We start from the raw sequence: 13596 nt of genomic DNA, 5'->3' as shown, positions 1-13596 counted from the left end.
CCACTGCTCCGAAAGCTTGTGATTTCAAATAGACCTGTTGGACTATAACCTGGTGTCGTGTGTGATTTCTGGCCTTGTCCATCCCGGTGTGACACTGGCACCTCCACACCATCTTTCAAAAGGAATTGAAAAGGTACCCACTTCTTCCTCATTTAACTTAGGGATTAATGGGCAGAGCTGAATGTTTCAGCCGTTAAGTCTGAGTTAGCTTTCAGTCTCCTTTCTAAGCTCACACTGTTTCTGTGGGACCTCTCCCTTTCACTTTCTTGGAATTCTCTGTCTTCCGTCCTTTCCTGCCTCCCCCACTCTTCTTTCCGTTCCTGGAATTCTCTCGCCTCTTTTTCTCTGTCGGAATTCCAATTCTCATCTCCAGGATTAATTTAGTATTCGAGTACCACCCATGTTCCAATTTCTGCTTTCCAGGTTTTGGGTGGGATTCTAAATGCTTCACTATTGCTTGCAATTCTTCCGAGGATAAAGCCAACATTTTTTCATTGATTATTTCACTCTGTTCTCTGAAAATATGAACATTAAATGTGGGCATTGTAGCTCTTTTAGCCTTAATGACGAAAGACAATCTTCCAGTAGTTTCTTATTTTTAAACAGCTTTTGAAGTAACAATTCACTTCCCCCACTCTAATTCTGTTATTCGTCTGTAGCAAGTCACATTCAGAGCCCTTGAATCGTTATAATCAGTTGAGGAGGGGTAATCAGCTGCCTCATTTTAACCCCCTCTCGCTCAGCAGCAATAATAGTTTATTTTAAAACTCAGTTGATTAGATCAGAATAAAGGAGATACATTTCCAAGATTTTCTTGGAGGTAGGGCGCGTGCGGAAAGGTAGCATTTTACTACCTCATGCATCTGAGAAAAATGGAAAACGTGACATTACCCTCACAAACAGAACATAAAGAATGAGCTGAAACATAAGGGGAACACTGTCTGTGCAGAAAGTAAGGTAAAGGCAGTTCATTTTAAAATGTTTAGAATCACTGAGTTGTGAGACTGAAACCAGAGTCTCAACTGTTTAGCTGCTTCCTTCATTAGTAGCAAAACTTACTGCTAACATTGATTTCTCAGTGAACGGTGGTTTTTCAAGTTGCTTTTTAATTGTCGTTAGTTTCTAAGCTTGAAGTGGGGGTGGGGGGGGAGAGTTTTCAGTGTCTCTACTGTTGTCAGTGTATGTTGCTTTCTCCCTCTTTTGTTACGCAAAGCCAACTACTGCAATATATATTTTTTTAAGTACTCCAAATCTAGCTCCATGATTTTTTGAATGCTCCATGGGTAATCTTCCATCTTAAATGCGTGAATTTATCACACAAGTGTGAGAAGAAAAAATAATGCAAATTTCTTGATCCTCACTTCTTGATGAAAATGGTGGTTCCAATGCAGCCCGTTTTGTATTTCCCATGTGGGTGTCTGGTCAGGTGATCAATGCAGTCATTTGAAGTCAGTAGTATCTATTTAACCACATCCCTGAGATTTATGAATGAGAAGCTGTGAGCATCGTTCGTGACACATAGACTCCTGGAAGTATTGGTCATGGACAATGGGACGTCATTCACCAGCAGGGAATCTGAGTATCTTCAAAAGTCAAATAGCATTCGGCATGTTTGGACAGCTCTATACAATCCATTGTCCAATGGTCTAGCAGAAAAAGTGGTCCAAACTTTAAAGGCAGGCTTAAAGAAACAGCTTACAGCTTCACTCAATACTAAACAGTCCCAGTTCCTGTTACTACCCCTCACACAACTACTGGGATAGCTCCAGCAGAGTTCCTTATGGGGAAGAAGACTCCCCATCAGTTTAAACCTAATCATCAGGAATACCAATGGCAGACACAAGACTCCTCTAAACAAGACAGACAATTTACTTCAGGAGCATACTGTTTTCTCTCGTTGCCACTGAAGTAACTGCACAGAGACTGGCATCCCATCACTAAGTCACCCTTAATTTACATGTGTACAGTACATGGAGTCTGACATGCTAGCTCAGAGCCAGCCCCTTGAGTGAAGACATTCTCTAAGACTCCTGTTTATTTATTTTTAATTTTATGAATTTATTTTAACTTGAATACAATAAAAATAGTCTGTACTTTTGTGCAAGAGTTCCTGTGGGACAACAGCGTGTATAAAGACATAAATTTACTTGAGTTAAAGCAGTTGCATAAATGTTGACCGGTGACTATAATATCAACACTGCATGGCATAAATGCCGTTCCATGAGAATGTCACATTTCATGAGTCATTTGCACGTGCTCGCTTCTCATAATGTTGCAAGAAACATTAAAGTGCAATAGCTTTTAGCACAATTGTGGCCTAAGTGCTTCTTGAGCCCCAATTCTGAATACAAGCCTCGAGTTTTATGGCAACTTTAGTTGGCTAAAACACCACAAAGTAAATTTGGGAGTATCCCTGCTACATATACTAATTCTCCCACCGTTTGCAAATAAAGTTAATTGAATTAAAATTGTGCAATATAGTGAGTGATACAAATCATGTATAACAGCAGTTATACAGAACTTTAAACTTTACACATTTACAATATTAAAAACAGACATCGTTATATACCTACTTTTTTCTCCCTTACCTTAGCACCACAGGATTTTAGTACAAAGTTTTCAAGCCTAAAGCTATATTTACCTGAAATAACCTTTGACTGAACTTTGGAAGAATAAATATTATGGCCATTTACAACACACAATCATTTTAGAAAAGTCAGAAAGATTGAATGCTTTGATTTACAACACTAAATATCAGCCATTTATATAAAAAGCAAACTATACTTATTTAGACTCCTGTTTATATCTATCAGCCAGGTCTCCCTAATTGGCCCAGGTAAACAGCCCCAATCAGGGATCTCATTCTCAACAAGATTTACTTGGCCAACCTCATTCCAATCACTGCACAATGAAAGCCTTAGCACTGCTGCTTCACAGCGCCAGAGACCCGGGTTCAATTCCCACCTCAGGCCACTGACTGTGGAGTTTGTACATTCTCCCCGTGTCTGCGTGGGTTTCCTCCGGGTGCTCCGGTTTCCTCCCACAGTCCAAAAATGTGCAGGTTAGGTAAATTAGCCATGCTAAATTGCCCGTAGTGTTAGTAGAAGGGGTAAATGTGGGGGAGTGGGTCTGGGTGGGTGGTGGGTTGGTGTGGACTTGTTGGGCTGAAGGGCCTGTTTCCACACTGTAAGTAATCTCAATCTAAATCTAAATTCAATGATGGAAGGTGAATATTGATAGTCCATTTTCACTGTGGTCATCACAATATTGATGGTCATATTTATTTCTCATACAGAAAACAGCTTTTTGCCAGCTCGCTTTCAGATTCCAAACATAGAGTACTAAGTGGCTGTTCAAAAAAGGGTTTTGTATTCCAAAAGACCTGCTCATTTCCGCATGGTCTCTTACCATTAGGTAGAAAGCAGACTGGCACAAACCCCTGGAAAAGGGCAGAGATTTGATTACCATGAGAACTAAGTGCTTCCTAGGGTCTGCAATGGACATCAGCAGAATTTCCTTCCATCTCATACAGGACATTCACTCACTGCATCTAGAGCTCCTATAAGAACATAAGAACACAGGGAATAGGAGCAGGAGTAGGTTATCTGGTCCATCCAGCCGGCTCCGCCATTCAATAAGATCATGGCTGGTCTTTTCATGGACTCAGCTGCACTCGTTCTCCTGCTTACCATAAGCCTTAATTCCTTTACTGTTCAAAAATCTTTCTATCTTTACCTTAAAAACATTCAACGAGGTAGGTGCAGCTACTTCACTGGGCAGAGAATTCCACAATTCACAACCCTTTGGGTGAAGATGTTGCTCCTCAACTCAGTCCTAAATCTGGTCCCCCTTATTTTCAGACTATGCCTCTGGGTCTAGTTTCACCCACCAGTGGAAACAACCTCCCTGCTCCTATCTTACCTATTCCCTTCATACTTTTCTATGTTTCTTTAAGATCCCCAGGTCTACTCAACGTCTCCTCATAAGCCAACCCTCTTAACTCCAGAACCTCCCCAGGAGGTTGGCACAGTAGGGATGGGGTGTATTTCTGGAGAATGTAAGACCAAGTCATTTTAGGAGCATGGTCCTCCATGGTGTCCATGGACCCCACAGGTTCTCAGAGACATGGTATTTTTCTTCAACCTGAGGCAGATGACCACCCATTGTGCCACTTGTGCCCAAATGTCTTCTGCAAATTAGCTGCTCTTTCCCAGACCCCACTGTCCCATGGATGAATATACGTATGTTTAGAAAGCAGAACTTGTACAGGCTACCCAATGTGACACTTGGATCATGTCCCATGCATTTTCTTTTGTCCCTAATTCATGTTGTACCTTGCATTAAAGCAAAGCTGCCAATGCAAACTTCCGTTCCATTTTAAATCTCTAGTGTGGGGCCCAGATCTGTGTAAAACCAGGGATTCATGGTGCAACACTGCCACACGCTGGTAACAAAGCAGTATTACTGCAACCAGCAGCAACTGGTGGGAAGAATAGTTTGAAATTCCAACGTCAATGGATTGAGCCAAAAAAAACCTTGGTCTCCTTACGACCAGAAAATTGTACCATCAGGAGAAATTCCACCCTCAAGGTGCTGTTTTGCTTTCTCTCGATTATTCCCAACGTCTTTGTCTATAAGAAAACCAACCAACACAAAAACAGACATTGCTGGAAAAGTTCAGCAGGTTTGGCAGCATCTGTGAAGAGAAATCAAAGTTAATGTTTCAGATCCGGTGATCCTTGCTCCCAACTGATGGTAGTTAGGAAAATGTCATTTTTAATGCAGAAGATTGGGTGGTGGATGGGTCAAGGATAGGTAGGGATAGAGACCAAGGAGAGAGAAGAACAATTGAACAGACAAAAGAATGGATGGCTGGGAGGCTGAACAGCTGTTAACGGAGACTGTTAATGGCTAACAATAGTGTGTAACAGCAGACTACGTGATAGCAAGGCCTGGTGTGTGGGGTAGAGGGTAGGACATGGGGGAGTTCAAGCCCTAAATTTATTGAATTCGTTACGGAGTCCAGAGGACTGCAGGGTCCCCAAGTGGAAAATGAGATGCTGTTCTTCCAGTTTGCACTGAGCTTCACTGGAGCACTGCAGCATGCCTGAGACGGAGATGTTGGCCAGGGAACAAGGTGGGGTGTTAAAGTGGTAGGCAACTGGAAGCTCAGAGTCTTTTTTGTGGGCAGAATGGAAATGTTCTATGAAGTGCTTCATTTCGCCAACGTAGAGGAGACCACACTGTGAGCAGCAAATGCAGTAGGCGAGGATGTAGGAACTACACAATGCGGGCAATCTGAAATAGGAAGAGACAATGATGCAAATACTTAGCAGCTACAGCAGTATCAACAGAGTAGGAATCAGTGTTAATACTTCAGGACAAAGACCTTTCACTGTACTGCTACATGGAGAAAGTGAGGACTGCAGATGCTGGAGATCAGAGCTGAAAAATGTGTTGCTGGAAAAACGCAGCAGGTCAGGCAGCATCCAAGGAGCAGAAGAATCGACGTTTTGGGCATAAGCCCTTCTTCAGGAATGAGGAAGGTGTGCCAAGCAGGCTAAGATAAAAGGTAGGGACGAGGGACTTGAGGGAGGAGCTTTGGGAATGCGATAGGTGGAAGGAGGTTAAGGTGAGGGTGTGGGGGCGGAGAGGTCGGGAAGAAGATTGCAGGTCAAGAAGGCGGTGCTGAGTCCGAGGTTTGGGGCTGAGATAAGGTGACGGGAGGGGAAATGAGGAAGCTGGAGAAATCTGCATTCATCCCTTGTGGTTGGAGGGTTCCTAGGCGGAAGATGAGGCGCTCTTCCTCCAGGCGTCGTGTTGCCATGGTCTGGCGATGGAGGAGTCCAAGGACCTGCATGTCCTTGGTGGAGTGGGAGGGGGAGTTGAAGTGTTGAGCCACGGGGTGGTTGGGTTGGTTGGTCCGGGTGTCCCAAAGGTGTTCTCTGAAACGTTCCGCAAGTAGGCGGCCTGTCTCCCCAATGTAGAGGAGGCCACATCGGGTCCTCACCTACCACCCACCTCCAGATACATTGTATCATCCGTCATCATTTCCGCCAACTCCAAACAGACCCTGCCATCAAGGATATATTTCCCTCCCCTCCCCTATCAGCGTTCTGGAAAGACCACTCCCTCCGCGACTCCCTCGTCAGGTCCACAACCCCCACCAACCCAAACTCCACTCCCGGCACCTTCCCCTGCAACCGCAAGAAATGCAAAACTTGCGCCCACACCTCCCCCCTCACTTCCCTCCAAGGCCCCAAGGGATCCTTCCATATCCATCACAAATTCACCTGCACCTCCAACACACATCATTTACTGCATCCGCTGCACCTGATGTGGCCTCCCCTACATTGGGGAGACAGGCCGCCTACTTGTGGAACGTTTCAGAGAACACCTCTGGGACACCCGCACCAACCAACCCAACCGCCCCGTGGCTGAACACTTTAACTCCCCCTCCCACTGCCAAGGACATGCAGGTCCTTGGCCTCCTCCATCGCCAGACCATGGCCACACGACATCTGGAGGAAGAGGGCCTCATCTTCCGCCTAGGAACCCTCCAACCACAAGGGATGATTGCAGATTTCTCCAGCTTCCTCATTTCCCCTCCTCCCACCTTAACTCAGCCCCAAACCTCGGACTCAGCACCGCCTTCTTGACCTGCAATCTTCTTCCCGACCGCTCCGCCCCCACCCCCTCTCCGGCCTATCGCCCTCACCTCAACCTCCTTCCACCTATTGCATTCCCAACACCCCCTCCCCCAAGTCCCTCCTCCATATCTTTTATCTTAGTCTGCTTGGCACACCTTCCTCATTCCTGAAGAAGGGCTTATGCCCAAAACATCGATTCTCCTGCTCCTTGGATGCTGCCTGACCTGTTGTGCTTTTCCAGCAACACATTTTTCAGCGCTGTACTGCTACATGACTAGTAAAGAGACTATGCTGGGTGCATATCACTTCATAAGACCAGCAGCATTACTGTGAAGTACAGCAAGCCAAGCAAATGCAATGTATTTCTTCTTAATGCAGTTACAACACTGGCATCTATCCAACAATGTGGAAATAGCCTAGGTGTGCCCTGTCCACAAAAAACAGGACAAAACTACCCATCGAATTTGTTTTAATTTGCTGGTGGGGCATGTGCCTAGCTGGCTGGGCCAACATTCATTGCTAATCCCTAGTTGGTGGTGAGTTTCCCTCTTGAACTGCGACAGTCTAATTTTGCCCTATCAGTCTATTCTCGATGGCGAGCAAAGTGCTGGAAGGGATCATGAACAGGGCTATCAGGAGGCACTTGCAAAGTAAAGAGCTCCTCACAGATGCTCACCTGCAGGTCCAACAGAACCACTTGGCTCCTGATCTAATTATACCCTTGGTCCAAACATGGAGTTATAAAGTCATACAGCATGGAAACAGACCCTTCAGTCCAACAAGTCCACATCAACCAAGATCCCAAACTAAACTAGTCCCACCTGCCTGCACTTGACCCATATCCCTCCAAACCTTTTCCATCCAAAAAGCTCAACACCATCCAGGCCAAAGCTGATGGCTTGCTAGGCACCACATCCACCATATTCAAACATTCATCTCTTCACCTTTGATGTACAATGCAACAGTGTGTACTATCCCAAAGATGCACTGCCATAACTCACTTCAACAGCACCTACTAAATCTGTGACGTTCACCATCTCGAAGAGCCAGGGCAGCAGACGCATGGGAACTCCATCACCCGCAAGTTAGGGCGGCACGGTGGCACAGTGGTTAGCACTGCTGCCTCACAGCGCCGGAGACCCGGGTTCAATTCCCGCCTCAGGCAACTGACTGTGTGGAGTTTGCACATTCTCCCCGTGTCTGCGTGGGTTTCCTCCGGGTGCTCCGGTTTCCTCCCACAGTCCAAAAATGTGCAGGTTAGGTGAACTGGCCACGCTAAATTGCGCATAGTGTTAGATGCAGGGGTAAATGTAGGGGAATGGGTATGGGTGGGTGCGCTTCGGCGGGTCGGTGTGGACTTGTTGGGCCGAAGGGCTTGTTTCCACACTGTAAGTAATCTAATCTAATCTAATCTTCCTTCCAAAATACTCACCATCCTACCTTGGAAATATCTCACTGTTCTTAACTGTTATAGAGTCAAAATCATGGAAATCCCTTCTTAAAAGTATTTTGAGAGACTCCACATCCCAAGGAGCCAGCTCACAATCAACTTGCCTAAGGCAATTAGATTTGGGCAATGAATGCTAGCCAAGCCAGTGACATCCACATCCCAAATACCATCGAAACAGAATACTTACATGCAAAAGCCAGTCAAACAAATATTAATGTAATAATATAAATAGTTATTTAAATTAGCTGTTGGTCTTAAATGTATTTTGAAAACATTTTCTGAGCTTCATTAATGATTAAGTTGGTATCATATATAAAATGAACCACACAGACAAGGAGATCTCACATGTGTCACAAGCTGTGTGCATGTGTCACTGGAAAAAGATGACTGGCAGAAGATGGTAAATAAGAAGTTTAATTTTTAATTTTAACCGTAACTTGCATTCGATGTCCACCCTAATTGCTTTTAAACTAAGTTGCTTACCAGACCATTCAGAGTTGACTACACTGCTGTGACTGTGTAGATGAGACTAGACTAGACTGAAGTAATGATGGCATTTTCGTTCTCTGAAAGGCACTAGATTTAAGCCTATGTCCCCAAATAATCAGCCTGCACCTTTGGATTACTAATCCAGTGATACCAACAAAATGCTACCAGCTTCCTCAACTGATGGAAAAAAATCCCTTGTCATTTTCATTTCAAATCCCACTCCATAAAGTAAGCACAAAAATCAAAGATGACAGTGTGAAGGGAGTGCTGCATTGTTGGAGGTGACAACTTTTAAGACCATAAGACATAGGAGTGAAAGTAAGGCCATTCGGCCCATTGAGTCCACTCTGCCATTTAATTATGGTTGATGGGCATTTCAACTCCACCTACCCACACTCTCCCGTATCCCTTAATTCCTTGCGAGATCAAGAATTTATCAATCTCTGCCTTGATGACATTTAATGTCCCAGCCTCCACTGCACTCCTTGGCAAGGAATTCCACAGGCCCACCACTCTCTGGCTGAAGAAATGGCTCCTCAATTCCATTCTAAATTGAAGCCCTCTAATTCTAAGGCTGTGCCCACAGGTCTTAGTCTCCCCGCCTAATAGAAACAAATTCCTAGCGTCCACCCTTTCTAAGTCATGCATTATCTTTTAAGTTTCTATTAGATCTCCCCTCAACCTTCTAAACTCTAATGAATACAATCCCAGGATCCTCAGCTGTTCATCGTATGTTAGGCCTACCATTCCAGAGATCATCCATGTGAATCTCTGCTCCAGTGCCAGTATGTTCTTCCTGAAGTGTGGGGCCCACAATTGGACACAGTACTCTAAATGTGGTGTAACTAGAGCTTTATAAAGTCTCAGAACCACATCACTGCTTTTATATTCCAACCCTCTTGAGATAAATAACAACATTACATTGCTTTCTTAATCACGGACTCAACCTGCAAGTCAATCTTTAAAGAATCCTCACTCCCAGATCCCTTTGTACTTTGGCTTTATGAATTTTCTCACCGTTTAGAAAGTAGTCCATGCCTGTATTCTTTTTTCCAAGGTGCAAGAGCTCGCATTTGCTCACGTTGAATTTCATCAGCCATTTCCTGGACCACTCCCCTAAACTGTCTAAGTCTTTCTACAGCCTCTCCACCTCCTCAGTACTACCTGCCTGTCTGTCTAACTTCGTATCATCGGCAAACGTTGCCAGAATGCCCTCAGTCCCTTCATCCAGATCATTTAAATATAAAGTGAACAGCTGTGGCCCCAACACTGAACCCTGAGTGACCCCCACTTGTCACCAGCTGCCATTCCAACGAAGAACCTTTTATCCTAACTCTCTGCCTTCTGTCAGACAGCCATTACTCAATCCATACCAGTAGCTCACCTTGAACACCATGGGCCCTCACCTTACTCAGATCCTCCCCGTGAGGCACCTTATGAAAGGCCTTTTGGAAGTCTAGATAAATAACATCCACTGGGTATCCCTGGTCTAACCTACTTGTTAGCTCTTCAAAGAATTCTAACAGGTTTGTCAGGCACAACCTCCCCTTACTAAATCCATGCTGACTTATTCTAATCCTTGACGATGGATTCCATAATTTTACCTACAACCGATGTTAGGCTAATCCGCCTATAATTTTCCACGTTTTGTCTTAATCCGTTCTTAAACAAGGGGATTACAACAATGATTTTCTAATCATCTGAGACTTGCCCTGACTCCAGTGATTTTTGGAAGATTACAACCTCAGCCTCCGATATTTCCTCAGCCACCTCCCTCAGAACTCTAGGATGTAGCCCATCGGGACCAGGAGATTTATCAATTTATAGACCTTTTAGCTTTTCTAGCGCTTTCTCTTTTGTAATGGCTACCATACTCAACTCTGCCCCCTGACTCTCCTTCATTGTTGGGATATTACTCATGTCTTCCACTGTGAAGACTGACACAAAGTATTTATTAAGTTCTTCAGCTATTTCCTTATCCCAGCACTAGCCTTCCTGCATCAAATTGGAGCCATCCAATTTCTACTTTTGCCTCTCGTTTGTTACTTATGTATTGAAAAAACTTTTAGTATAATTTGTAAATTTACTGGCCAGCTTACCTTCATATTCAATCCTCTCCTTCCTTATTTCTCTCTTTGTTATCCTCTGTTTGTTTTTTGTAGTCTTCCCAATCTTCTGATTTCCCAGTGATCTTGGCCACTTTATAGGCTCTCTCTTTTTTCTTGATACATTTCCTGACTTCCTTTGTCAACCATGGCTGCCTAATCCCCTCTCCCCTGGATAATCTTTCTTTGAGATGAACCTTTGTGCTGTGTTCTTAATTACGCCCAGAAACTCCTGCCATTGTTGCTCTACTGTTTTCCCCACTAGGCTCTGCTTCTAGTCGATTTTCATCAGTTCCTCTTTCATGCCCATGTAATTACCTTTATTTAACTGTAACACATCCGATTTTGCCTTCTTTTTTTCAAACTGCCTCCTAAGTGTTCCCTTACTTTAAGATCTTTTTATAAAGTCTGTTTCATTACATAGCACTAATCCAGAATAGCCTGCTCCCTTGTGGGTTCCAAAAAGCCATCCTGTAAACATTCCATGAATTCCCTTTCTTTGGATCCACCGGCAACATTATTCACCCAGTCCACCTACATATTGAAGTCCCCCCGTTCACCATGACCTTGCCTTTCTGACATGCCCTATCTACTTCCTTGCATCCCTGGTCCTGACCACTGCTGCGAGGTCTGCACATAGCTCCTATTATGGGTTTTTTGCCTTTGTGCTTCCTCAACTCCACCCACACAGACTCCACACCATCTGACTCTATGTCATTCAGTGCCATAGATTTAATTTCATTCTTAACTAACAAGGCAACCCCGCCCCCTCTGCCCACCTCCCTGTCTTTTCGATAAGTTGTAAATCCTTGGATGTTTAGCTGCCAGTCCTGAACCCCCCGCAACCACGTCTCTGTGATGCTTACCACATCATAATCATTCATGATGATTTATGCCATTAATTCATCTACTTTGTTGTGAATATTACGAGCATTCAGGTAAACCTTAATGCTAATTTTCTTATCCTCATGATTTCCAACATCTCTAGTAATATGTCCTAAGTTATCCTTCCTTTTTGCTTTATTCTTAGTCTGCCTCCAACTTAACCCCTGCACACATGCTAACCTGCTGTTTATCTTTCTACTTGACTCCATACTCCCTGTCACTTTCCCTTTCCCTTCCCCCCGATTCACAAGTTTAAAGTCCTAGTGTCCACCCTATTTATCCTTTTCGCCAGAACACTAGTTCCAGATTGGTTCAGGTGGAGACTGTCCCATTGGTACAGATCGCCCCGGTTCCAAACCTGATGCCAATGTCCTTCTTTCCCACAGCAATCTTTTAGCCATGTGCTTACTTCCCTAATTTTCTTATTCCTATGCCAATTAGCAGGTGGCTCTGGCAGTAATCCGGAGATTATGACCCTCGAAGATCTGTTCTTCAATTTCCTTCCTAGTGCTTGATACTTCCCAAACATTTCCCCCTTCTTCGCCTTGTCTATGTTGTTTGTGCCAACATGGACCACAACAACTGGATCTTCTCCCTCCCGCTCCAATATCCTTTTAAGCCAGTCGGAGATGTCCTGCACTGTTTTAAAAAATTCTCAAGGTCAAGGACCAGGCTCGCAGGAAAGTAGTCTGACACAGAACAAACAGCCAAGAGGCGAGTCTGCTAGAATATAGTTTTATTCCCCGCAGTGTCCCCACAACCAGTCTCGTACTTACAACGGGTCTGGCTTATACTCACTCTACATGTTACCAAAACTGGGAGCCGTCAGTTCTCGTAGAGCGGTTGCCAACAACCCACGCTCGGCGGTTAAACGTAACCCCGGAGCAGACTCTACCGAACTGGAGACTTCTCCAGCTGATATACCCTTTTCCAGATATAAACATTCATGTGAACAGCAGAGCAAGGCTAAAAAACACATTCCATTCTGGTTACATACAGATAAGAAGATTCACACGGGAAGGTGTATAACAAGATTCACACGGGACCAAGCGACACCTTCCATTTTCGGTTAGATTCACACATGTATTGGGACACAATTTTAACCCTTTCACCACATTCCACTGCTTGGCCCAATACATGTGTTGCATAATGATTCACACATGTATTGGGACATAATTTTACACCACATGCACCCTGGCACCTGACAGGCAACACACCATGTGGGACTCCTGATCCGGCTCGCAAAGGACACTATCTGTCCCCCTAATTATAGAATCCCCTATAACAACCACTTGTCTTTTTGCTCCCCCCTCTTGAATGGCCTTCTGCACCATTCTGTGGCTCATCCTGTCCACAGCCCTTTTCCTCATCCATACAGGGAGCAAGAATCTCATACCTGTTGGACAAGGTCAAGGGCTGAGGCTCCTCCACTCCTTAACTCAGAATCCCCCTACCTCCCTCACTTACAGTCACACCCTGTTGTTCCTGATCACTGACTGAATTTGAATTACTTAATATGCCGGGTGTGACTGCCTCCTGAAACAAAGCGTCCAGGTAACTCTCCCTCTCCCGGATGTGCCGCAGCGTTCGAAGCTCAGATTCCAGATCATCAACTCTGATCCGGAGTTCTTCCAGCAACCAACACTTGCTGTAGATGTGGTCACTGCCGTTCACAATGGGATCAGCCAGCTCCCACACCATATAGCTACAACAGATCACCTGTCCTGCCATCTCTACTTATTTAATTAATTTATACAAATTTGTGAGTTAAATGATTTCTAATACTCCTCCTTTTCAACTAACCAACTAATAGTAAATGTTTAATCAATTACATGATACACAAGAAATATCAATTGAAATGCCTTACCTTAGCAACACACGAGTCCTTTTCTTGGTTAGAGGAGGAGGGCAGGTAGGAGACACAACACGTGTAGTGTCTTGGGATTCAGTCGCTTCCCAAATATATACCCAGCAGTCCTTTTCAATATCAACCCTAAACTCCTGTCCACTTTCTCAG

Source organism: Chiloscyllium plagiosum, unplaced genomic scaffold (assembly GCF_037043375.1).
Source record: "Chiloscyllium plagiosum isolate Xiang-an unplaced genomic scaffold, Cpla_swu_hap1 HiC_scaffold_37, whole genome shotgun sequence".
NCBI classification, from domain to species: Eukaryota; Metazoa; Chordata; class Chondrichthyes; order Orectolobiformes; family Hemiscylliidae; genus Chiloscyllium; species Chiloscyllium plagiosum.
This window is presented reverse-complemented; position numbering follows the sequence as displayed.